The sequence below is a fragment of the Pteropus medius genome, unplaced genomic scaffold (genome assembly GCF_902729225.1).
Source record: "Pteropus medius unplaced genomic scaffold, Ma_sr-lr_union100, whole genome shotgun sequence".
NCBI lineage: Eukaryota > Metazoa > Chordata > Mammalia > Chiroptera > Pteropodidae > Pteropus > Pteropus medius.
Window position 1 is genome coordinate 22,995,546 of NW_024340692.1, and position 26,769 is coordinate 23,022,314.

General features: G+C 36.9%; 1 long non-coding RNA gene across 5 annotated transcripts in view; it reads right to left on the reverse strand.

Annotated features, from left to right (window-relative positions):
* LOC120588447 (uncharacterized) overlaps positions 1-26,769 on the reverse strand; it is a 106,877-nt gene that overhangs the window by 68,983 nt on the left and 11,125 nt on the right. For 2 of the 5 annotated variants that reach the window (XR_005649251.1, XR_005649259.1), the window contains exons 3-5: positions 21,167-21,257; positions 20,938-20,949; positions 20,758-20,901 (exon numbers count right to left, since the gene is read on the reverse strand). This is a non-coding gene — a long non-coding RNA (uncharacterized LOC120588447). Of the gene's footprint in view, positions 1-11,641; positions 11,749-20,757; positions 20,902-20,937; positions 20,950-21,166; positions 21,258-26,769 lie in introns of all 5 variants that reach the window. The other 3 variants (XR_005649269.1, XR_005649292.1, XR_005649264.1) reach the window with 2 other exon arrangements.

Consider the following 26,769-nt stretch of genomic DNA (forward strand, 5'->3'; position numbering starts at 1 on the left):
TTTCTAAAAATTTCTACAGCATGTTAAGTGCTGTAATGCCTATACCAGGATCTTCCCTGATGTTCAGATTTATCCAACTACATTTTTGAGACTATTCTTGAATATCTAATAGGTATCTCAAAATAAAAATATTTAATACCTAATTCTTAAATAGACTCCATTCATTCTCCTCCCCCAGCGATTCTTCCACTTGGCAAATGCACCTCCATTCGCTAATTTTTCAGCCTCATATTTGGAATCAATCTTATCTATTCTCCTCCTCTTACATCCTACATTGAATTCATCAGAAAAATCATACCAGCACTGCTTTAAATACATATCTGAATTTTTCCACTCTTCGACACCTCTATTTCTTCTATACTGGCCCATATGGCTTAGGTTAAGTTCTTTGGGAACTGATTCTGAGATGGTGATTTGCAGGCAGAAAGGTTCCTGTGGCATTCTTTCGAGATAAACAATTGTCAATGAGAAAAGAAGTAGAACTGGGCAGAGAGAGAATTGAATTGAGATGGAATTGCAACAAAGGTCTCGGAAGTTCTGGAGCTGCAATGAAAGGGGGAGTAGACTTTAGACCTCAGGGTTGATTGTCATTGGAAGCAAGCTACCCCTGGGGAGTGGTGTTTCACTGAGCATTGCAGTCTCTCTTTGATAAAGGGCCACTTTCTGGATGAGAGTCAATTGAAAGTCATCAGGTCAGCATTCCTAACATCTAGAGGAATAAAATTTTCCATCCTGAAAGGGGGATTTAGGTGGGATACCACAGAATCCACTATACTGTCTCCCCATCAACTCTCCCAGTCCTACTGCAATAGTTTCTTAATGGTCTCCTACTGTCTCTGCTATGTCAGCTATCAAGATTTATTATAAAATGACAGTAATCAAAAGAGAGGATGGCACATAAAAAAAAAAAAAGTAGAGCAGAACAGAAAATCCAGAAACAGACTTACACAAATACAATCACATGATTTATAACAAAAGGTGGACTTCTCAATAAATAGTGAGGAGTCAATATCTATACAGAAAAAAATAAATCTTGGCTACTATATTATACCATGTAAAAAATAAATTTTAAATGAATTGAAGATCTAGATCTCAAAAGTAAAACTATATTATTTGTTTAAAAATATATAGCTTCATGAGTTTGAGATGGGCAAAAATTACAATTTATAAATGAAAACACTGATTATTGGGCCATACTAAATTTAAGAACTTCTGCTCACTAAAGACAACTTTAAGAGAATAAAAACACAAGATATTTTCTCTACTTACTTTTAGGATTTTCAATTCATCATTGGTCCTCCACAATTTCACTATCGTGCTTTGATGTGGTTTTCTTTATGCTTACTTTGCTTAAGGTTCATTAAATTTTTTCGATATGTAGGTTTATCCTTGTCACAAAACTTGAAAAATTATTCAACTATTGTTGCTTCAGAGTTTTTTTTCTGTATCCTCTTCCTTTTGGGACTCTTAAGTATACATATCTTAGACTGCTTGATATTTTCTCACAGGTCACTGAGGTTTTGTTAATTTATTTTTTAGCTTTTTATTCTCTCTATGCTTTATCTTAGATAGTGTCTATTGCTAAGTCTTCGACTTCGATGATCTTTTCATTTGAAGTATCTAATATGTTGGTTAGTCATTCCAGTAAATTTTTTATTTCTTATAATAGTTCTCAGTTCTAGAATTTCCAATTTTTTTAAAGCAGTTTAATTTCTCCTGATATTCCCTACTTATCCCTTGATTATGGTATGCTTTATTTTTAAACTTTGATCATGTTTTAAATCTTTGCTCATTCCATTATCTCTGTCAATTCAAGGTGTTTTTAATTAATTGATATTTTTCCTCATTATGGGTTAAATGTTCCTGCTTCTTCACATATCTAAAAAGTTTTTATTGTATGCTGGATATTAGCTGTTATTTTCTTAAGTATCTGAATTCAGTTGTCATCTTATTAGAGTATTGAGCTTGTTCTGGAAGGTAGGTAATTTACCCGAGGATTAGCTTAATCTTTCCAAGTCTTCTTTACAAGGTTTGTTTGGAAAGCTCTAAAGTGGCTTTTTCTACCGCCACCACGCCGAGTACTTGATTAGCCATATTCCTATATTATGGCCTTTCTCAAGTCTCCCTTATATGCTCTGGATATTCAGTAAATTCTCCCTACTCACGGTGGTCAGTACTCAAATGTCTCCCACTCCTGTGCCATCCCTGGAAGGTGCTCATTTCAAAGCATTCTGGAAGTTGTTCTTTCCATTATAGTAGTTCCTTCTGCCCTTGTGAAGTCTAACCTAGTGAGTGAATATTTTAGTAGCTGGTCAATGTTCAAGGAGTTTGTTATGCAGATATCTAGATCTTCTTTTGTACACAACTTCCTTCTCTACATTAGCTTTCTAGGCAAATTTTAGCCACTTCAGTTTCTCTGAATTCTGATCCCTGTCTTCTCACCTCATTGAGACTGCTGTGCTCTGTTTGGGCTACCTATCCCTGTGCTATCTTTCTTTCTTTTTTTTTTTTTCCGTTTATCCCACATAATAGAAAATTCAGAGATAGGGCAGCTCCAGAGTAGCTGATTTCAGTGGATCAATAATATCAAGGAACCAAGGTCTTTCTACCTTTTGGCCTTCCATCTTGAGTCTTTGGCTTTGGTCCTCAGCCTTTCACCCTTATGATCACAAGATGGGTGCAGGAGCTGTATAAGTATCTTGTCCACATGCAGTTAGTTGTCCGGTAGCAGAAAGTAGGATACTCCTTCAAATGTCCCTTTATATGATCAAAGAAGATTTTGTCAAAAGCCTCTTATTGATCCGAATTGTGCCACATGCCCTACCTAACTTAGAAGGTGGTAGAACTGCCATGACTGACTTAGACCAATTATAGCTTGCTTCCTAAGACTTGGAAACAACCCAGCCTCCCCTGAAGCAAATGGCTGCTGATGATCTAAATAAAAGTAGCATCCTGTTACAAGCAAGAAATTGGAGGGAATAGCTATTTGATACACAATCAAAAACATCTGCCACTGTGTCTATTCCTTTAGAAAAATCTAATTATGTAAATATTAATAAATACATCCTTATTTTAAAGAATTCTTCAGATGATTGTTTTATTACTTACATTCTTAGGCTCATAATACTCCTAATTATCTGCTGGCTGTCTCAGAGTTGATCATTTTCTCATGTGGCTTATAATTCTCTTATGATGAGCAAAACTTCACTTGGGATTTATTTCCCCTTGATGGGAATTTTATAAACAGGGTTGTAAAAGTGGTCTATGGTTCCAATATTGCTTTGTCTAAATGTTTGCTTCAGTTGGGGTCCCCAAGAGCTTTCACTAATCTGAGACCTGTTGTTATATTAATATTTCACTGTGGCGAATGCCACACTAAATGTGTAATATGAATTTTTATTTCACCCTATGCATAGTCCAGATGTGGAACTTTGATGTCTTATAGAAGGCATGTTTAATTTCTACCTTGAGGCTCACAGAGTCAAGCTCTTTTTTGACTTCCCAGGACTGGTGAGCAGTTTTTTCAAAAGTGGAGGCCCTTCCAGGGACCTGGTTTTATCCAAGATTTATCATTCTCAATGAGGCTGTCTTACTGGACACCTCCAAAGAATACTATTCACAGGGGAGCTGTCCTTGAGGTTCCCATTCTCGTTGCACTCTGTTTCCTCTAAGCTCTTGGGGGCTCAATTCCAAACTTGCAGCCCTGAGACACGATGTGTCATCTGAGTTCTCCCCTCTGGGGGATGTCCTTTCTTTGAACTCTGTTAAGTACTTAATGTTTTTTAACCATATTTTTTCCAGCAGTTCAATGTGCTTGTGCTTGAGGGAATGGGGGTCTATAAGTTCAATTTACCATGTTACCAAAACATTTTATTTATAAACACTTAGTGTAGCTTTATTTTTTACTTTTATATTTTATATATACTTTTATATTTCACTTATTTTTATTGTTTATTTAAAAATAGCTTTTTGTACTTTTATATTTTAATCTACTTACAGATTATTTTTTCAGATGATAATTGGAAGAGTAGATGTTTAGAAAAGTTACTGTTTTGTCTGTTGATTTTGTATTCTGTATATCTTGCAGATCAAATATTCATTTTTGGTTGTTATTGATTTTCTTACATTTTCTCTCTATGCAGTCATATTGCCTGCAAATAACAGTGTTGTCTCTTACTTGTATGTCTTTCTTATATGTACATCTCTTATCAGTTTTTTCCTGTTTTATTGCATTGTCTATGATGTGCTATGATGACTGGTAGTTATGTTAGTAATCACCATGCCTAACTTTACTAGAGATAATTCTAAGTTACTATTTTTTTAAAACAGGTTGTGGTGGGTATGGAGATACACTGCCCAGATACCCTTTCAAAGAAGGACTTGCTGCCGCAGATCTCAGTTCCCTCAGCTACAGAGACCTGCCCCAGGCAACAGCATATCCTTCCAAGATGCCCCATATCCAGCAGTTGATGGTGGTGGGATATAACCCTATAGGTGTCCAAGACAGGACACTGCTGACGGGCTTCTCTCTGCCCAATTCTGCTATCTTCTCTCTTCCACAGGCACTGATCCCTAATAAATATTCTGCACATTGAACTCTGTATTTCTGTAACATCCTATTGACAGTATATAGACCTTTAATAATCACTTATTTCCAATTAATTTGTAATTTTAGCTTTTAAAATCTCTAGTCCAAGATTCACTTAGAGAACATTCTTAATTTCAGTTGTATATGTGACTTACACACATATAGCTACCTAAATATTAATATTTTAGATTTTATTTGATTATTGTCCAAGAATACAACCTAGTACATTTCTCTAGAATTTACTGAGATTTTATTTGTGGCCTAATGTTTGGTCCAGTGCTACATATTTTTCATGGCTATTGGAAAGAAATGTGATTTTCTGTTTATTGGAAACACGCTTAACAATATATCTATTAAATTATTCTTAATAATTGAATATACAAATTTGCAAAGTTTTATATTCTTATTTAAATTTTTATATTTGATGTATCAATTATGATACAGCATATTACATTTTGTCACTATTGTCATGTATTTTCATTTTCTTTTAGTATTACTAGCAGTTATTTCCTTTATGTATTTTGGTTCTATGTTACCTGGGGCTTGATTTATAACTTTGATCTTCTTGGAGGATTCTACGTTTTCTCAATAAACCTTCTTAGTTTAATTCTTTATTTTTGATTCTGGTATGTTTCACTAAATATTGCCATATGCTTTAATTTTATTAGCCTTTACCTAACATAACTTTGCCTTTCTTTTATTTTAGTCTTTCTGTTTTGCTTTTAATGGGGTATTTTTAACCCTTTTTGAAAGGCAGTATCTTTTAATATGGACATTTTACTCCTCCTGAGTGTGAAATGCTGCATCCTTTTTAGACTTGTACAACTTGGCCTGGAAAAGCAAGAATAATTAGATAGGAATAATCTAACATAAGTAAGAGTTTATCTTTTCACAATAAATTAAAAAACTTTTGAGCGGCCCATTTGTCTGTGTTTCAAAAAGGCTTCTAAGTTAATTTGCAATTTGGACAACTGGCCAGGGACAAAGACATCCTGAAAAGAGACCCAAGCTAAAGAACTCTCTGAAAAAAATCCTCTGAGGATGTGCCTTTCCAGCTGTGGGGAATAGCCTGGGCAGCCTCGCGACTTCTCACCCTTCTGCTTCCAAGGCTAGAAACTAGAAGTGAAAATAAGTGGTTAGAAAAATATATATGTATGTAGAATGTGGTCAGGGCCTGAAGTCAGAGTAAGAGTAAAAAAGAGATCAAGAACAGAGGTATAAACAAAGAACCAAAAAAAAATTATTCGAAGACAATTGCAATAATACCAGTCCATTTTAGGGCTCTGCAAAGCTTCCAAAAGCCATATTGCTGATGTTGAAGCATCTCATAGAAAATACTAAAGTAAACCAGTTTGTTAGAATCACTTATTTTCCCTCATACTGTTTATATCTGTTGCCACATGTTCTCCAGTTTAGGATTGACAAAAAGGCTGCTGGGAGTAACTCATAAAGACTAAGGGCTTGATTTGTTTTTATACCGATCAAAAAATATGGCTGCTGAATACAAATTCAAATACCTCTGTATGGTTGAGTGCTTTTTTGGTGTTCATGGATGCCTGAGGACTGTTTATTTTGGGAGGCACATTGGTATTCATTTCCACTAGAAAGTAGCAAAAGGAAGCCAGATCTTTTTTTTCCCACAGAAGGGGAGCAATAAATATTTTTTTAAAAATATTTAGGAAGGAAGATCAGTGATAAGCAGGAACATGTCAAGAAATATTACATATCCTGTTTTAGGAACTTTGGAAGTGCTTAGTGCCCGAGAAATCAGCAAAGCTGCTTTTGTTGTAAGGAAATGGCAATTTAAAAGTAATCTATTTCTAAATCTCAAGGGTAGTACTGTGAGCCTTTCCAAGAGTCTGAGGTCTAAGTACAAAGAAAAGGGGAAATAAAAAGTAGGGAACAAGAAGAACCTAATTTAGAAAAGAAATAGCCTATTCTGAAGAAATGCTAGACACAGATATTGTACTGGGCAGCAGACATTTTCATGCGGGATTGTTTGAATGACCAATAGATTCCTAAGTGGAAGATCAGTTAAGAATTGAGTCACACAGGGCATTAGATATGAAAGAATATGGTATATCCACCTTGTAGAGGATTGGCCTATTATTTCTTTCTGAGTTTTTAATTTTATACAGATGCTCTTCTAAGCTAAAGACAGTGATGACTCCGGTGTCATTTAATTACAGCACATTTCTTCAACACTCACCTGCATGGCTATTAAAATAAATTTATCTAGAAAAGGCAAAGTTCTTAGCCACTAGGATCTTGTGCCCCAGACCAAAAGAACCCATCTGAACTTCTAACCAAGAGTAAGGTGGACATATGACTCATGACAGCTCATGTGATTTCTGGATATACATAATGGTTTCCCAGTCTGTGGGACAGAGGGATCATAGTAGTTAATCTCTAAACAGGTTGGAATTGCAGTAGTTAATCTCTGAGACCCAGTTTTGTGGAGAATGATACGCCCTCTCCTATGTCAGCTATAAATCTATTCAATTAAATTGACACAGCAAAATCGAGTAATATATTCTATGGAAACAAAAGTTCTAAGATTTAAGTCCAAAAATGTTTATTGTAGCAATGTTTATAGTGATAACAAGACTGGAAACAACCAATAGTCATTTTTAGAAATGATCAAATGAATGTTGGTACTTCCATTTATGGAATATTATGTATCTATTTAAAATGAGTTAGACTATATCTATTGACAGCAGATATAGGAGCTGACATCTTTAGAATGCTTACCACATATATGTCAGCTCCGTGTTGTACACTTTACAATCTTATAAGATGAGAACTATTATTTCCTCTACTTCATTTTGTAGATAAGGCAACTGAGCACAAAGATGGTTAAATAACTTGCCAAAGATACCAGAGATAGTTAGCAATGAGCCAGGATTTAAGCCTAATCAGTTTAACTCAAGAATCTATGCCTTTTTTGTACCTACGCACTAGCTTATGAGTTGCAGAGAAATGGAAAGACATACAACATTTGAATAAAAACAAGCCCCCCCCAAAAAAACTACGTTATGTGTTCATGTGTTTATATAAATTTATATGAACATGAAGAAAAGAATGGAGGGATGCAACCAGGTTATTAACATGGATTAATCGGGGGAGGCAGATGTGAATAGGGATGGATATAGTAAGAGAACTGATTAACTCTTCATTTATATATCTTTGCCTTGCTTTCCAAGTTACAGACAGCACATATCTAATAGTTGTATCTCTAGTCTGACTGATAAGGTTGTTTGTGCATGCACGATACATTCCAGAATTTATTCAGCCTCTAAAGAACATTTATTAAATATTTGCTATGAGGCCAACACTAAGCCAGACACAGGGATACATAGATTAAAGATATCTAGAGCAACCTAAGTGCAGAAGACAGGCAAGTATAGCATGTGATAAGTGTTAGGACAGCAGCAAAATAATAATAATAACTATAATAATGATGATGATGATAATATACAGTAAACACAGGCAGGGCCCAAGAGTGAGAATCTAGAGCAACCTAAGTGCAGAAGACAGGCAAGTATAGCATGTGATAAGTGTTAGGACAGCAGCAAAATAATAATAATAACTATAATAATGATGATGATGATAATATACAGTAAACACAGGCAGGGCCCAAGAGTGAGAATGGTGATGGGAAGAATGGTAATCTTGAAATGTTTCCTCAAAAAGTGGCACCAGACAGTGTTAGTTTAGCAATCCCCGATGATCTTGTTATTGTCTCATTTTCTTTCACTTCATTCCAGTTCAGTTTCTGGTTTAGAGAAACAATAAGGCAGATTTAAAAGGCAGATAACCTGGGCTTTGGAATATGGTAGGCCTGGGTTTGAAATCCTAATCTGTAATTTACTAGTTGTGAAATGTTGGGTAAAGTGTGTTTAATTTCTCCAACCCTCAGATCCTTCATCTGTTAAAGGCTTATAATAATAACCACTTTTAGTCCAAGGTTACTGTCCTGGGTATCTATTACTGCATTAAAAATCTCCCAAAATTTAAAGGCTTTAAACAACATCGTGCATTTTGCTAGTGAATCTAGCAATATGGTCTAAGCTCAGTGGGGATAGTTTATCCCTGCTCCACACAGTATCAGTTGAGATGTCTTGACCACAGCTAGAAGATCCTCTTTCCAGTTCACTCTCATGGCTAGCAAATTGGTACTGGGTCCTTTCTACAATGTTTTTTCCATGAGGTTCTTGGGGCTTTCTTATAGCATGGCACCTAGATTCTAAGGGCAGATGTTCCAAGGGATAGGAAGTACAAACTGGCACTCTCCTCAGGCCTGGGCTCAGACTAACATCTGGGCCCAGGCTAACATCTGCTAGATTCTAATGGTCAAGGCAGTCACAGAACCCACCTTGATTCAAGGGAAGGAGTGTATTGGGAAACTTTGAGGAATGCAAGTGTATATACCTCATGGCCAAAGAAATTCCTAGGCAAAGAAATGCAGGTTCTGGCAGTAGGAATTTGGGCCTGTGTGAACTGAAGAGATAAGTTTGAAGGGTTATGCTAAGGCATCAATAAGGCAATATTCTTCTTATCAGATCCACCCCAGACTATGGTGGGTTTGGTCATCTCATTATAGACTGTGGGTGGATTTGGTAAGAAGAATATTGCCTTATTGATGCCTTAGCATATGAGGTATAGGAATTTTTAACTATGGAAACAAAATAAGTATTCAGTAACTGATTACAGAATGAATAAATGAATGAGTGAATGAGTGAATGAATAAACATTAAGAAAATTGGACAGGAAAAAAAAAAACTAGAACCTAGTATGACAGAGCAAACTATAACCAAAATCCAGCCTACCACCTGTTTTTGTAAATAAAGTTTTATTGGAACACAGTAGCATCCATTTTCTTATGTGTTGTTTATGACTGCTTTCATACTACAATGGCAGAGATGAGCCATTATGACAAAAACCTATGGTCCGCAAAGTCAAAAATATTTACTATCTGTCTATTTACAGAAAAAGTCTGCAGACCTCTATCATAGACTACAAAAATCTGAACAGTCTACATCCACATTTCTTATCAGTTCTCCCCTATTCTAGTTTCCTTAAGGGGAGAGAAGGGATTTGATTGCAACACTCAGGAGAAAAAAAAAAAACTCTACTAGCACCATTTATAACAGATGCAACTACCATGAATACAGGAAGAAGAGAAACAGAGCAGAGAATCTAATAAATAAAATATAGTGTTATTAAACAATTCATTTAACTGCTTTTTTTTTTCCTGTGGCGGGGCCTGACTGTGTCATATTTATACCATATTTGGTTGCCATTTTGCCAAGGAATCTCAGTTAGGTACCAATCAAGGGTCCTTGATGACAAACAACAAAAATAAGTTCTAGGTAATTTAGTCAGAAAAGAATGAATTAAGATATTGGATAGCTCACTTTATATTCAGAAAAGATGAATAACCAAGCCTAGAGGTTACATAGCAAGGAACAGTATCCAAAAATCTATAAATCTGGTCACACAAAGTATTCTACTGCTAGACAAGAAAACTCTCTTGTAATACTCTCACCACCCCTTCTGGACCTTGAACCTGGCTACAGATAATATTACTACTGCCTCTAGAAATGAGAGAGCAATCCAGGATGCCATGTCTTCACAATTATGCACAGTCCCTGAGTTTTTGTATCACTAGTAACACAATCAAATTCTGACACAGGGGCACCTGGCTGGGGAGTTTTAGGTTATACTGTGTTTTAGCTTCAAGGAAGTCAAAAAAGGAGAATCTGGCTTCCATGGGTAAGAGTAAATCTGTCCCCAACTCAGAGTGTCCTGAACTTTTAAATTTTCTTGACTTTCTTTAATGTTCTTGTGTCCCAACTGCAGCAGAGACTGTGAGAAGAGATTCGACTGTTTTCTCTTTTCTTTCACTTATCTGTAACAGTGTTTACTAAGGGTAGACCGCATGAAAGCAATAACTTCCATTATGCTTTGATTATGAGCACGCATCTGGTCTGGGTCTGAGCATGGGCTTACCTCGCTTAATCGAACACTCATTGGCTGTGTTAAATTTGCTATTTCTCAACTCTTTCAAAAAAGTTTCACTATTAAATAGAGGACAGGGGTGTGGGAGAAAGAGAAGGAGCTTTTTAAAATTATTTTTTATTTATTTGTTAAACTGTAGGAGGAAATATGAGCATATTTTCCCACTGAGAGAAAAGAGTTTATAGAGAGGGAAAGGTTGAAGATACATTGGTAGGGGACAAAAGATGAAAAGGGGCAAAGTATTCATGATACTATGATGGTACTGCAGCCGAGAAACAAAGAATGTCCAAATCATGATTTGTTATTTACCACTCTTTGCTACGGAATTCCCAAAGGAGGGCGCCAACTATGAAGAATAATAGACGAAAGGGAAACATTATTACTTTTTAAATTAATAGAGAAGATAGACAATGCAAGCCTCCCTCATAATATCTATCTTAAAAAACATGCCTAAAACCTAGAAACCTAAGGCCTTTTGTTCCCCCACGTGTAAGCAACACACTTAACTATACTTGCAGAGAAAAGGATGGCCTGTACTTTGGCCCACTTACATGTGTAACCCCATGAAACAAAAGAAAGTGAAGAGCAATGCTTACGACTGTGACACTATTGAAATTCTGGACCACATAATTCTTTGTTGGGGAGAGGGGTGTGCACCTGTGCTTTATAAGATGATTAGCAATATCCTCTGACCAGAACCCACTAGATGACAACAGCATACACACCCTCTCAGGTGTGAAACCAAAAATGTTTCCAGACTTTGACAAATGTTTCTGGGGGAGGTGGGGAGACGAGGGGGGAAGAATTCCCCTATCTCGGAACCACTGGGGAAGAGAATGGCTGGCCTGTCCTGGGAAGCAGACTCTGCTTTGTTTCTGAGGTAAGAAGGCAAGAGAGTAGGCCCTACATGGACATATCACACACACACACACACACACACACACACACACACACACACTCTCACACTCACACACACACACACTCACACACGTTAAAAATACCAAATGCCCAGTGACTGTCCAGAGCTCTTACCATGCTGATTATCAACTCCATCTTTCCCAGGGAACCAGTATCAGGTGGGCTGAGACAACCGAGGTGTCCCCTTCACTTTCATTCTCATTTCTGGTTGCCTCTTATCCCTTTGGGAGGGCAAACAGAAATTAAGGACCAGTGATGTAAAGTATGATGGTTAATTTTGTGTGTCAATTTGACTGCGCTAAGGGATGTCCAGATAGATAGTAAAATATTATTCCTGTGAAAGTGCTTCTGGAAGAGATTAGCATTTGAGTAGACTGAGTAAAAAAGATTGCCCTTACCAATGCAAGTGGGCATCTTCTAATCTGTTAAGGGCCTGATTAGAACAAAAAGGTAAGAAAGGGTGAATTTGTTCTCTTGCTTGATCTGAGACATTGGTCTTCTCCTGTGCGTGGACGCTGGTGTTCTTGGTTCTCAGGCTTCAGATGGGGACTGAAATTTACACAGATTTACATTGGCTCCCCTCGTTCTCAGGCCTTCAGCTTTCCCGGATCTCCATCTTGTAGAGGGCAAATTGTGGGAGTTCTCAGCCTCCATAATCGTGTGAGCCAATCTCTCATAATAAGTCTCTTTATCTATATCTATACCTATTTTATAAAATACTTATACATATTTCTCTAGAAAAACCAAACCAATACACAGGGATAGGGGAAGGGTTGGTTCCTGGGACACTAAAAGTAAGAAAGTCCCAGGCAGCTCTGGATAAGGTGCTTACCCTATCAGAGCCAAACAGTATTTTAAAGTAGTGGAGCTTCCCTTAGCCTTGGAATAATTGCCCCAACATTAATCGCTTCATCACTTTTCCTTAGAACCCTCCTAGAACTGTTTAGTTTAGCTATTGTACCCAAACCCCTCTAAAAATGAGTCACAACAGTACACTAAGTTAACTTAAAAGCCACAGGTTACTTAAAGTAAGAAATTCACCTTCTATTCTATTTTACATTCACTATGTGCAATCATGGTGTTCAGACTGGCTTGCCAGAATTTATCCCACAAGTCTAAATAAAATAAAGAATATCCCAAATTTGAAAAATGTGAATTTTGTCCCATTGAATTCACTAGAGAGAAACTGAAGTCTTAAAACAAAATTCCCCTCCCTTTGCTGAAATTTAAATCTGAAAGAAATTATAATCCATTATTCTCACCATCTTCGCTTCTTATTTTGTTCACTCTCAGTTGGAGTTGCTTCACTTACATGGAGTCTCAATTCCTTTTTTCGCAGCTGTGGCCTAGAACATCTTCCACTGGGATGGGTGGAGCTCCTGCAAACCCCTCTAAAACTGGATTAATCCAAACCCACTTGTCTCACCACTCTGGTTTTCTCAAGTTCATAAGTGTGAGTAGAACATATAAGAACATCAATGGATCAGCCTACACCCACAAAATAAAAGTGAATACCAAGTCTTGACAGTGTTTATTTCCAAGCAAAGTTATTTCTCTAGCTTCCAGCATATGGTATAATCCAGACCACATTGCTGTTGGCAGTCGGAGAACATAGCAGAGACTTAATGTTTTCTTGGGATAGGTGGTAGACAAAAAAATAAAATAAAATAAAGGAGAGATAAAATAGATGTGTTTTATGTTCTTCTTGTTCTGACTGTAAGACCAACAACTGTTTTATAAGATGACCACATTTCTTTTTGAGTTTTGAAGCAAACTAGAGTCTGCAGGTCCAGTGTTTAGGCACGAGCTTTTAAATTTCCTTTTCAGCTCTTAGATTTTTAATAATCTCATTGAATTTTTTCTGTATATTGATCTGACTAATAAGAGTTCCTATTTCTCTTTAAACATTTGTTTAGAACAAAATCGCCCTCCATGTCAAACCCAACCCCACCCCACACAGTTGAACCCCCAAATTTGACTCATATCGATGGTTTAAGCTTATAAAATGAACATGTTAGAACCAGCGTGAGGCCATGTGCTAACAGAAACCATGATGGTAAGGAGGTGGGCTAGTGAATTCCAGGACCTAAGGACAAGATACATAAATCCAAAGCTGAATTCCACAGTAATTTTCTTTTCCTTGCATCCTCTTCGAAATAACATAAAAAGAAACTAGATTTGGAACTATCATTCTAGTGCCACCTACCCATGCCAAGCACTAAGAATTTAAACTCTAAATGTTTCACGCATTAGGTCCTCAAGGCCTCAGGAATCAAAAGACTTTTACAGTTTTAAATACCAGCCTACAGTTTTGCTGAGTAATACATCTGAAATACGGGATGCAAGAAGGTGCAGAAATAATATCTTTAAGTTTCTGTGGGAAATTTTGACCTAGAGTTCTTCATTAATCTAAATCAATATTTAAAGATGATGGTAGAAGAAATGTTTTCCATCTAGTTTATCATCCATAAAGCCTTTTATAAAGAATTAAGTAGGAATGTGTTCCAGAAAGAACAAAGTATAACAAGGAAGATAAATATATGGAATAAAAGAACAAATAGGGAGTAAAAATACATCATCACATCTAAAAAAACTGTTGATACTATGGTCGAGTAGTACAACATGCATATTAAGGTTTGATGTTAATGAAAATTGAAGCATGATGTAAATTAAATCTGATAACCCAGATGTAAATTTGTACATTATTTCAGGAAATAAAAGGTCTCAGAAGCAGTGCTGGAAGATTTTGAGTGCTGTAGGTAGAGTCAAACTGGGAAGATTCGAGAGGGATTATGAATCATGGAGAGCTTCCCTAAATAAGCAAGGATGCTGATGAAAGAATGTAAGTTAACATTTTTATTAGGGATGGATTGTTTAGCGCCTTTCTAAGAAAAATTCTGAAATCTGAAATACATCTGGCCAAAAAGGTTTCAGACCTAATAGTAATTTAATAGAAGGTGTGGCAAAAAAACTTTTTCTCTCATAGTATATAAGTGCTATATTCTGGATAACATTAAATTTTGCTTATGAAATAGAGCTCATAAACTGAATAATAAAAAGCTACTCAAAAGGAAAACAAAGCTGTACTGTTGAAAAGATAGCTAGATCAGTATTTCTCAAAGTGAGGTCTGGAAACCAGCTGCATCAGATACTCTGAAATGCCTGTTACAGATTCTGGGGCCACACTGCAAACTTTCTAAACAAGCTGCTGCAGGTAAAGCTGGAATCTGAGGCTCATCTTCCTTGGAACTCCCAAGGAAGCATATCTCTCTTATGTCATTTACCTCCCTGCTTTGTGCTTTGTTTATGTGCTTATCTCCTCCCCATAATAAGATTTGAAGGTCATGAAAGCAGACTTCCATGAATATCTTGCAGTACACAGCATATTGCCTTTCACAGAGATATGCTCTGACATATGCAATTGTGTTTATGTTTCTTCACAACATTATTATCTGTCAAAGTGCAAGAGGAGTTGATTTGCTCAAACAGAACCCTGTGCAAACATTATTTTAATAAATGTTTGTGAATAAAACTGTTTTGTGCTTTTCATTTAAAAAAAGAGATTATGGAAAATGTTCCCTCACCATGATCCTTCTCCATCAAAATTAGGGTTGTTTACATTTAATTATATAGAAATCTAATGTACCATTACAATGAAAATAGCATATGATATCTATAAATGCAGGTGTAAAATATACACAGAAGACGTATAATATTTCCCAAAATAAGCAAGGAAGCATTCTCCAGAAGAAATTCCACACCTTGACCATACTACCATCCTCAATTCTCTTATCACAGTTTAATGCCAAAAGCAGAGAGGATACCTTTGTAACTTCCTCTCAGATCCTAGACCCAAGAAAAGATTAAAGGAATGGTAAAGCTAAGAACTATTTAGCTACAAAGCTACAAAGCATTACCTACTACTCTGTCTCTACACCTTTTCTTTTGTTGCCAGGTATTTCATCAAAGGCATTGAATATGAAATGGGCTGACCTCATGTCACACAGGACAAATGGGAGGGAATTACATAGGACTCGCAAAAGCATATGATGAAAATTCAATTTTCTTCATTATATAAAGAAATATTAAAATGCACATAAACAAACACATTTCTTTGTTTTGAACATTAACTTTCACTAATACTAATGTAAGTTTCCTTTACAGTGATGTCTGGTAAAACAAACTTCTGAGATACCATTCTGGCATGTGTCCTGAAAAAAAGAGTTCAGAGCAGTGTCACAGGACATTTCCCAGTAAAAACAGCCCTGAGAATGTTTATGATTAGGTCTCCTGCAATAGATAATTTTCATTTCTATTCTTGACATTTATTCCTAAGATATCGATTAGGGGAGGGTGGTACATAAACCATCTCTTGGCTGCCCCTATTGATTCTGGAACTTCGAACACAGGATGTTTTTAAAAGTCACATCTGGATACACAGAGGATAAAGCTAATAAACAACATACCTGACTCACAATCCCCAATACTGTGAAAAGGAGAGGTCACATCACAGGATAAAGCACAGAAAGGAAAACAGTCTCCAGGGAGCAATCCTGAGATTCATTAATGTACCTTATCATTGATTCTGCAATAGAACCAGCAGGAGTCGTCCTAGCCTCCCATTGGGAAGTAAATAATTATTCACTGGGAAAGGTAATTCAAAGGGGGTCCCTATAGAAAGCAAATTAACATATGTAAGTAACACTATTAGATTAAAAAAAAAATACCCCTGGAACAAAGGAAATAAAGTATAGAATAAAAGAGTATAAACTGTAACAATGTAAAATTTCTACTAGTTTTCTCCTCTCAATTCCTATTAGTTTTCTCCTCTCAATTCCTCCATTACCTCTAAACTAAAAAACAAAAGTGACAAGCATCACTGATCAAAATAAAACAAAATGCATCTTGCTTGCAAATACATAAAACACATAGGATTACAAAGAATACCAATAATATTGAAATACAGTTGTCAAGATACTGAAATAATATGTTTGTGGTAATATATATGCTGCTTTATTAATCAACAGCAGTACTTAGCAGCATGACTACTACCATAATTTTAGAATAAATTATATTGAGAGGCATCTGCAACAAGTGTAATGTGATATGCACATGAGAATCTCCACTCAGAGTCCCCTGACACATTTATTCCACTGTCAGTATGAGGGCTAACATGTTTGTTTCTGATGGATGACCCCCTGAGAAGAAAAAGCATTGAGAAAGCCCTTGACTATTTCAGTTCTTCTCTCCAGGATCTCTGAATCTGAGGATGAGAACAAGTTGCTGTAATTATGGAGTTCTTCGTGAGTATAACCAATCATAAGAGGTTCTTTGAGACTTCTCATACAATAAGCCTCAAGACTCTTTCAATCTCTTTCCCAAATTTCAGTGCAGCCTAAAGGTTGCCATTGAATTTCAGAACCCTTACAACTTGGACTATGAACACTAAAAGGCTGGTACCTGGACTGCCACAGTGATTTTACTTGCAATAAATCTTACCACATGGGAAGCAAACTAGAGTCTCCAATGTCAGCCTTGGGAAAGTTTGGGGTTGGGGAAGCAGTGAGGTTCCCCTGGTAAGTATATCCCTGTTCATGACATATTTGCTTGCTGGAGACAGGGTTTCAAGTCACTGGAACATGTCTGTACCACTTCTAGGGAACTGGGTTTGGTTTTGGTGCCTCCGATCTTAACTCTTATGAGGTCTTCCTCTTGGAGTGTTGCCATCGCTGTCTCCTTTTCCTCCTCATTCCTAATTAGTTCCCACTAATCACAAAAATTCAGGCAACTCCAAGGGTTTGTGGTAAATCTAATAATTTCTGCACATAATTTTCTCTCATTCTGATCTACTTTTATTTTTTCCAGTACAGCTCCTCTATCCTTCATCATGTATGGCCACTGCAGATTTCCCTTCAGTATGAATTAGTAATTAAAGGATTTCCTTTTATGTTGATTCACAATTATGATTACAACTGATTCCCAATGGGTTCTATGAGCATTCTCCATGGCCCAACCAAGAATATAGTAAGAGCACAAAGAACAAGCCAATGGCAAGTGACTGGAGCAGTGGCTCTCAAACTCTGCTGCATGTTATAATCACATAAGGAAGTTTTGAAAATGCTGAGTTCAGAACACAACCCCATACCAATAAATCAGAATATGTGGAGTGAAACCCATTCATCATTACATTGTTATCACAGCTATTAAAAAAATGAAGACAACTAAATAAAATGATTATCTCACTATGTCTTTGGGTAGTAGAACTATGTATTCCTCTTTCTGACTTTCTAATTTTCTTTGTAATTTTAGTTTTTTGTGACAACTACGTCCGGCTTTATGATATGTAAATAATCCACTTTTGCTTTAATAAATGAACATTTAAATTGGAATGAAAACAGGATTACAAGTCATCATATTTTGTGGAAAGACTAAAAAATAAAATAAAATCCTCTTGCACTGAAAAGGGATGAGGAAAGATGATAAGTAGAGGGAGTGGGTGAATCTGAAATGAACTTGTTTTCCTCCCACTTCTGTGAAAGACTTGAGCTTTCAGTAAAGCACATGAGATGACAACACTGTTGTTCTTCACCTCAGGTTTGTGGGTTTATGAGTTTTAGTCAATCCTGCAAACTCTTGAAATTATGTGAAACTATTGAGCTTCTATAAGTATTTTTCTAGTAAAAGACTTAATCGAGTTAACAAGATTTTCAAGGAGATTTCTGACCCAACTGCTTCAAATACTTCCTGTTTGAAAGTGTGATCTGAGAATTACCTGCATGGAAAACACCGTAGGTTTTTGTTAAAATTCAAGTTCCAAGTTCTACTCCAGGCCTGCTGATTCAGAAATTTTCAGATAAACAACAAATATTTTTCATTATAAGTAAGTCCCAATTTTTCCATGGGTCATACTTATACCACCACCCAAAACAAACAAAATTCAATTCCTGCCACCTACAACCACAAAGATAAATCTCAAAAGTATCATGCTAAAGGCACAAAAGGCTATGTAATATATTATTTCTCTTATATGACACTGTGGAATAGGTAAGCTTATAAAAACAGAAATGTGATCAGTGGTTGTCAGAGGTAGAGGGTGAGTGAGGGACTGACTAAAAAAGGGCACCAAGAAACTTTTGGGGGTGATGAAAATAATCTATCTTGAGAGTAATAGTAGTTACATGATGTGTACATTTGTAAAAATTTGTAGAACTGTACACCTAAAAAAGGATGAATTTTATTCTATCTAAATTATACCTCAATAAACCCAACTTTTAAAAGTCATTGTTCATCTGAAATTTAAATTTAACTGATATTTTTAATTGCCAAATCTGGCAACCATATCTGACGATGAAATGAAAGAAACTTTTAAAATGAACTTTCACCGAAGCATCCTATGATAGGTGATTGGATAAAGAAGATGTGGTACATATATACAATGGAATATTACTAAGCCATAAGAAAAGATGAAATACTGCCATTTGCGACAAAATAGATGGATCTTGAGATTATCGTGCTAAGCGAAATAAATTATACAGAATAAGTTGAGAACCATGTGATTTCTTTCATCTGTGGGACATAAAACTGAAAACAACAAACAAACATAACAAACAGAGACTCAAGGACACAGCAGATTAGTGGTTATCAGAGGGAAAGGGGGAGGGGAGGTGGATGGGGTAAAGAGCTAGAGCTCTTTCCTGAACTTAATGCTAAACTACCAATCACTGAACAAGTGAGATTATATCACTTGTTTACTGGAGTCGGAGACAAACTCTAGATGTTTACAGTTAGTGGAAGCAACCATGTGCTTTATACTGAAGACTGCCCTGTTTTGCAATGTACAGTAGCTAGCGGGAAGAAATTTTTGTCTGATCATTCCAGTTTGGCAATTTCAGACAGGGCTGGTGCCTCTTTGTCGGCTAAAACCGGGAAGTTTGGGTGAGAAGTTGCTAATGAAGGGGCGGTGTTTTCCCTTCTGTTTAAGTAAGGGATCTGCAGACTCTAAGGACCATCTTTTTGGTAAAGGAACACTGCCACCTAGCAACAGAATCAAGTATTCTTCCCAGGCTCCAGACAAAGGATTGACTGCAGCTACGCATTTTCAAGTGCACAGATTTGTAAATTGAGGTTTTGGTTGCTTTCCATTTAGCATTTAGAGTGTATAAGCGTTCCACAGAATGCAGGGAGAAAAAGTTATCTACCAGTAGTGTTTAGGTTTGTGAAAAGCGAGTAGAAAGGAGCTTTTAAAAAAGACAGTAATATAAATAAGAATGGATTCCGTTTAGCATACACCAGGAAGTATGAGAATAAAACAAACAAAACTAAATAGACTTTGTTGAAAGAAACTTCCTTCTGCCAAAAACTATGTGGATAAAATTCATCTGTATTTTACAATTCATAAAAGTGTCCACATTTCTGAGATACACGAAAGACTGAATAAAAATTACCAGCAAATAATACATAGTATCTCACATACAAAAATAGCATGACTCAGAAGTGTTAAGCTTGGCTTCCACTTGAGATTCCAGGATCACCTAAGTGCTCCCCAAATCTAGCTAATCCTGAAGTCTTCATACTCATCCCAGAAAAATTCACAGTCTCATGCCACGTATGTTTCTAATATAGGGGATAAATCTTACCATCATAAAAGAAATACTATTAGTTAAAAATTTCCCAAGCATTTTATATAGGCCTTTTTGGGTCTTTTCTTGCTTTGTAAGGGGGCTGCAGCTAGTTAAAAAAAGAAAACTCTTGCAACTTGTCAACTTAATAATTACTCTTGTCTTAGTGCCACCAATTTTAATAAATATGTTCTTATGAACTGTAGCAATGAAGATTGTGTTGCTATAATTAATATTTACTATCCCTTATTTGACACTAAAGAATCATGATTCCAAAGTAACACAGACTTACAGTTGGTTACCATGTATGGATGTTTTACAAATTTGTACAACCTCCATCAATGAGATTATTTAATACGGAAAAAAAAAAAATTTCTAATGTTTTAACTTTCAATCAAACAGACTTATTGAGCATTTACAATAGGCCAGACACTGAGCAACAACAAGCTTACATAAAGGAGGTAAGTATCATTATGCCCACTTTACAGATGAGAAAAGTGAAGCAATTGGAACTCCAGAGGGTGGGAGAGACTCCTTGCTGATAAAGGCAGTAAGTACTTGGCTACATCTTAAACCAGGCTGAAGCAGGTAACGCTCACATAGTTAGCTAACCTACTTCAACTGCATCTTGAGGAAAGGATGGTTGAATCCAAAAGAAACCAGCGGCCAGATCCCAAGGCTACATTCTTACTCCAAAGGGTTGCCACCCAAGGTCTCAAGTGTCTCAAGTAGGGCAGTGGACACGGGGCAGTGTCCCTTTAAATCACTAACTTTTAGGGTGGTTTGTTATACAGTAATCCAATGCTGTATAACAAACCACCCTAAAAGTTAGTGATTTAAAGGACCAACTATATTTATCTTGCTTATAAATCTGCAATTTGAGCAGGGATCAGAGGGGACAGTTTATCTTTGTTCCACTTGGCATCAGCTGGCACAGATCGAAGACTAAAACTGGAGTCATCTGAAGGCTCATTCATTTGCATGACTGGTGATTAATACCAGCCATGGGCTAGAATCTTACCTGGGGCTGTCAGCCAGGACATCAGTATGTGGCTCCTTCATGTGTTCTGGGCTTCCTCACAAAATGCTGGCTGAGTTCCAAAGGTGAGCACCTTAGAGAAAAAGATCCAGACTAAAGTCTGATTGCCTTTAAGACCTAACTTTAGAAATTATTCAACCTCATTGTCGTGGTAGAACAGTGTCTACCCCTCACCCCAAAAAATATGTTCAAGTTATAATACCGAGTACCTGTGAATGTGACCTTATTTGGAAATTGGGTCTTTGCAGATATAATAAAATTAAGATGAGGTCATACTAGATTATGGTGGGTCCTAATCCAATGTCTGGTGTTCTTAGAAGATTTGAACACAGGACACACAAGGAAGAATGCCATGTGACAATGGAAACTGAGATTGGAATAATGCATCTACAAGCTAAAAAATGCCAAAGATTTCTTGCAACCACCAGAACTGGGAAAGGCATGGAACAGACTTTCCCTCAGAACTCTCCAAATCTATCTTACTGAAGCCTTGATTTTGAACTTCTAACTATAAGAGAATAAATTTCTGTTGTTTAAGCCATGCAGTTTGTGATACTTTCTTATGGCAGCCCTAGGAAACGTATCGTCAGGCGTGCTGCATTCTATTTATCGAGACAGCCACGAAGTGCCACTCAACCTTAAGGGAGAGATAAATAGACTCCAACTCTTGGTAGAGACTAATAAAGACTGTAAGAGAATGCTGGATTTAGTATACTGCTATGGTCATTTTAAGAAATGCAATCTGCCACAAGTAAAAAATCCCAGTCCAAATAAGCCAGACGGAAAAAGTTGAAAACCACATGATATCATTTGTATGTGGCATATAAACCTAAAGCGACAAACAAATAGGACAAACAAACAAGAGACTCATGGACATGGACAATAGACTAATGGTTAGCAGAGGGTTGAGGGGGAAATGGGAGGGAGACGGGATAAAAGTGGTCAAATATGTTGTGACAGAAATAAATATAACTATGGGTGGTGAACACACATATATATATATATATATATACGCATGCGCCTGACTGTTGAATTGTACACCTGAAACACTAGATTTCGTTAACCAATGTCACCATAATAAAAATAAATAAATATTTTTTTAAAAAAATCTCAGTCCATAAGATATGAACATCTTTGGGCAGCTGCTTTGCTGAATGAACTCTGTATCTTGACATAGATAAAGTTTTCAGTATACTCTACCTGTTGCAAAAATACCAGAGTTAGCATTTCCTTCTTACCAGATTATGTGTTGGGGTTAGTTAAGTAAACGGAGGTTTGTCCTGGGAATATCCTATGGTTCTTTCAAACCACAAACTCTCCTTTGGTGAGAAGACCTTGGGTTTTAAGAATATGACAAAGATCACCAACATGAGAGGTCATCACCTGAGTCTCTAGTCCTGGTTTTCTACCTAATGAGTGACTGAGAATCTCTGAACTTCAAGTTGGAAAAATCTAACACAATGATAGATATGCAGTATTGTTCATGAGATTGTAATCAGAAATTAATCTTCCCAGGCTCTGGGCTTTGCTTAGTCTCTAAGCCTGCCCCCATATAATAGGAGCTAAAGGGTGCTTTTCTAGATCCATAATCCAGAAGCTAAGGCAGGTGAACAGCTAGAGGGAACCAGGTGAGCCACACTGCCCCAACTTCTCTACCCCTTTAGGAGTAAAGGGTGGCATTGGTACAAAAGGTGGCTCCAATGGCTTCTTACATCACACATTCCTGGGGAATCCACATCTCCTTTGCCATGTCCTTTCTGATCTCACCCTCTGAAGTTTTCAGGAATGTTGCTCCACTCAGTTCTTCCATGCTGTGTCCCAGACAACACAAATGGGGACGAGGATGAGGAAGCACTAAGGGTCTTTGGACCCTGACTTCAAGTGGTCCAAGGCAAGCCCAGGACTACTAAACCCTACTAAGCCACGTGAGCTAAAGGGGCCTGGAGGACACCTATTTTGGCTCCTCCAAGTTAACAAAGACCACAAGGTGGTGATGCAACCCTGATGACTGAACAGTTTGCATCAAGGACAAGATCTGACAAACTGTCATCCAGCATGGCTAGAAAAGGCATGAAGATGATTTTCCCAAGACAGGGCAATGCCTGGCCTAACAACATCCATGCAAATACTGTCTTCGTGTTTGCACATAAAACATTCACATCATGCTGGGATGGTATCCAAGTGCTGCACATTGATCCAGTCAGGCAAAACGTCCTGTGGCCTGAATCAGTAGAGGGAAGAGAGGACAGGATGGGAGCCATGTTAGGCAGAATGCAGACATTCCCATTCCTTCTCCTCTGCCACCTCATTCTTTCTCCTCTTCATTCCTTTTCCTCCTCTGCCACTTGAACATCCATCAAACTTCCCCCCACTCTCTGTCTCATTTTTTCCCAGGATCTCTATGGCTTCATGGTGAACTCTGCCACTACTGATGGATGGGTGAGCCCTTTGTCCTGTATGAAGTCACCAAGCAAGCTACCATGGAAATACTCTGTGAGAATAGTTTCCTCTCTGAGAAGATGCCCAACCAGCAGGAGACCTCAAGGTTAAGTTCAGATGGTTCCCAGACAGGTAACACTCCAGACACAAAAAAAATCCTCCTAGAGAAGTGGAACTTAATAGGCTTTGAAATCAGGGATCCAAGTAAAGAAGAGGGCAGGGTGAGATGGAGGATTGCCTGAAAGTGCTTTCAAAACAGTAGTTCTCCTCTTGAACCATCCACTTCAAGCACTGCCATTGCTTCAAAAATTCTAGCAGTTAGCTACAAAAACCAAGGCAAAAGATCAGTGAGCCTTCCCCAGGATATTTTTTTTAAATCTTGGGAAAAAGGCCTCCAGACATAGATATTTGAGTGTCCAACCACAACCGGAAGCTCACCACACAGCCCTTCTAGAGTAAATACACACATCTGTACACAGAATGCATATACTTAAGATCCTATTCTTAAAGATAGACAGAAATCCAAAGGTCATCATACACTTAAGAAAAACCTAAAATATAAGACTTATACAAACAAGCAAATAATAGAAATTGGAGGAAAAAGAGATAAAAAACGAAGCTGAAGAAAACTATAAAAAGAAACTACCTATTATTGATATCTTCAAAAGTAAAATAAAATACTGCATACTTGAAACATGATTAGAATACCGGAAAAACTGAATGATATAGTACAAGAAAGTATACTTGGAAGTCAAAAATAATTTCTGAAATGAAAATAGTTCATAGGTAGAATGGAAAAAAAACTTTTAAGATGTGTCCCAAAGAAGTGAACTAAAAGACAAAAGGAGAAAAGATGAGAAAATAGAGGCTTGGTCCAAGAAGATAAGCATCCGACTGGACAGGTCCTCCAGACGGGAAGAGAAAAATTATTTTATAAGCATATGCTGCAGCGTAGTCAGAACTGAAGGACTGAATTTCACAATATAAAGAGATCACTGAGTACCATGGACAAAAAATGAAAAGATCCATAACAAGTCACATCAACAGGAAATCTGAGAGACCCTGGGATAAAAATAAAAAACACTTAGGGTGTAAAGAAGAAAACCAGGTATAACTAACAGTAGGGAAATTAGAATTGCATTGGATTTCTCAACAACAGCAATGGAAGTCAGGTCTGGTGAAGAATGTTTCACACTTTTGACTTAAAATGATTCTAAATCTTCGATTCTCTACTTTCACAAACTATTAAGCATGAGGGAAGATGGAATAAAAGCTTTTTCAGACATCTGAAGTTTTCAAAATTGACTTCCTTTTCACTTAGCATCAGGAAGCTCCTGGAGGATATATCACTACTAAAACAAGAGGGAAAATATAAGAAAAGGAAAAATTTAGCATCCAGGAAATCGGGTCCCTGGGTGGCAGCTATATAGCAGGTCCAGAAAACAAGTAGTCTATATTGAATAAGAGGATGTAGGATTGTTAGCGGGATGTCTTCAGGGGAATAAAGGCAATGACTGTTTGATGATTAGAGCACGTAGGAAATAGGCATGAGATTTAAAGTACATGGGAAATCTGGTTAATTAAAAAACAAATTTGTAAATTAAAAAAGTATTGGCTGCACTAAGAAAAAATATCCCAAGAGAATTAACATAATTAGAGTATACTACAATATACAGGTCTAAAACTGATGACTCAATAAAATACTGACTAAAAACACACCATTTTAAAATATGGAGATGAATTTTATAAGAAATGGCTACAGTGACTTTAAAGCCATAGCCTTTGGGAAGCAGGACTAGAGGTGGAGGGGGAGGGGCTTTGGAAAGGGTCCTATGTTTTTTGTTATGAGACTTTTTAGCAAGATTTGACATTTCAAATAAAGGGCATGCATTACTCTGATAAAAAATAAAATTGGTTTAAAAAATAACCAAAATAAAAATGAGTATTAATCAAAGGTTTATGAAATCTGAAGTAGAACACTGTGAAATCTTTAAATAGGAAAAAAAAATGTGTTCTGTGATCTCCATTTCCGTGAGTTTAACAAAACTAGATATTCTGAAAATCCCTCCCATCACAAAATACCTAATGCTTGATAAATTAGAGCAAACAAATCTTTAAATTTCTTACTAAGCTCAAAAGAAATAACATGGTCTTAAATAAATTTTTTTGTAAATGCTGAAACAAGAGTGGTATGTCAACACAGAAGCCCAAGCTGCCCTAAAGTATGTCCAAATCAGAAGCCTAGAGATATGTGGGCTAACCGCCCACAGGACTGAGCAAGATCTAAGCCTTATTCACCTTTGTACTCCAGCCAGAGCTGTCTTCATGAGCAGTCCCCAGGGCTCAACACTCAGAAGGGCTCCATGCTTGGTTTAATAGTCTACTGTCATTGTCTTGAAATTCTTAATTTTATCTTCCAACTTATATTTTCTAAGTGAAGTCCATGGGAGCATGCATTTGAGGAGCAGATACATACAATATGCATGCCCACTGTTCCTTGCTGCCCAATTCGTATATAGCAATTGCAATGCCCATGTGCACACAATTCGGATGGACCTGTGATGGGTGGGGGTTCAGCAAGACTCAAAGCCTGTTACCTGTATGACTGAGTAAGCGGAGGTGCTGACAGCTCTGAGGCCACGCTTTACATTCTAATCAGAGTCCTTCACACAAAGAGAAGGCAATGGTGTTTTAAGAAACATGAACAACCAAAGAACTTACTACATCCTTCCTCACTCATTTAGTTCTCTGTGTTAGCCAATTGCTTTCACTGAAAATGATGACATAGAAGGAAAGGGAAAGATAGAGTAACCCATAGTTCCTTTCCCTTTCAGTCCTTTACATATCAGTACACTGAAGGTAAAGACTAGTGGTAGAAACTGCATGTATTAAGAGGTGAAATTAAAAGTTAGTTTTGTGCAGCATCTCCACAGTATGGATAAGAAAGACAGATGCAAGAATAAATTATGTAATTGTAATTTTTGCATACAAGTGAAAAGCTCTTAAATTTGCACATAAAACTCACATTATACAATATAAAGATGAAAGGTAAAATTCATGCTGATAATGTAAAATTTTAATTTTTACTCAGAATAAGTAAAGATTATGATCAATAGCAAATAAAAAATGCCCTGACTAGTTTAGAG